We start from the raw sequence: 1,096 nt of genomic DNA, 5'->3' as shown, positions 1-1,096 counted from the left end.
TGGGAGAAGAGACCAACACCCACCTCGCTACAACCTCCTTTCAGGTAGCTGTAGAGAGCGATGAGGTCTCCCCTCAGCCTCCTTTTCTCCAGGCTAAACAACCCCAGTTCCCTCAGCCGCTCCTCACCAGCCTCGTTGCCCTTCTCTGGACACACTCCAGCACCTCAACACCCTTCTTGTAGTGAGGGGCCCAAAACTGAACACAGTATTCGAGGTGCGGCCTCACTAGTGCCGAGTACAGGGGCACGATCACTTCCCTACTCCTGCTGGCCACACCATTTCTGACACAGGCCAGGATGCCATTGGCCTTCTTGGCTGCCTGGGCACACTGCCGGCTCATGTACTGCCATATGTACTTTTACTATATTATTGCAAATGTTCATGAAACTTGATAAAGTCAGGCACTCAGTCACTGTTAAGTTATTGGTTTTGTTATGCTGAAGATTATGCCCCAAATTCCCAAATATATAGATGTCACAGACAGTGGTTGAGAGTGTTGATATAACACTAAGGTAGGTCTGTCATCTCATTGACTTTTTAACCTCTCACTCCCAATAGATTAATTCCCATGGAATTGATAGCATCTTTATGTACCTTGCCAGATTTTTTTGTTTTTAATTCCTCTGGAAGGTTCTACACCCACCTGTTTGATTGCACGGGGGGATTTGTTGTTGTTTGCTTTTAACTTTCACCATGAAGAGCCATCCCCAGCATTATGTATGGACCCTCCTTAGATATATTCACATAAATTAACAGATTGATCAGAATGCAGATATAGTGTTTTTGAAGATAACTACTATATGTCATGTATCTATCACTTGAATGCAATTGATCATATTATTAGCATCAGATTTTCCAATGAAGAGTGCATTTTATATAATTTTCCAGGAACTTTTTTTTTTTTTTTTTTTTTTTGTAAATTTTGCAGATTAACTCTTAGAAAAAGAGAACTAACCTCTTCCAGGAAATATTTTGTCCTGTATAGAATGGCTAGTAGCACAAAAGATACAAAATTCCTCACTAGTTAAATCCTTGTCTGGGCTCTAAGTTTCTACCATTTTATGACCTTGCATAGATAAATTTGGAACTGTATATG

The sequence above is a fragment of the Aptenodytes forsteri genome, unplaced genomic scaffold, assembly GCF_000699145.1.
Source record: "Aptenodytes forsteri isolate BGI_AS27 unplaced genomic scaffold, ASM69914v1 Scaffold51, whole genome shotgun sequence".
Taxonomy (NCBI): domain Eukaryota; kingdom Metazoa; phylum Chordata; class Aves; order Sphenisciformes; family Spheniscidae; genus Aptenodytes; species Aptenodytes forsteri.
This window is presented reverse-complemented; position numbering follows the sequence as displayed.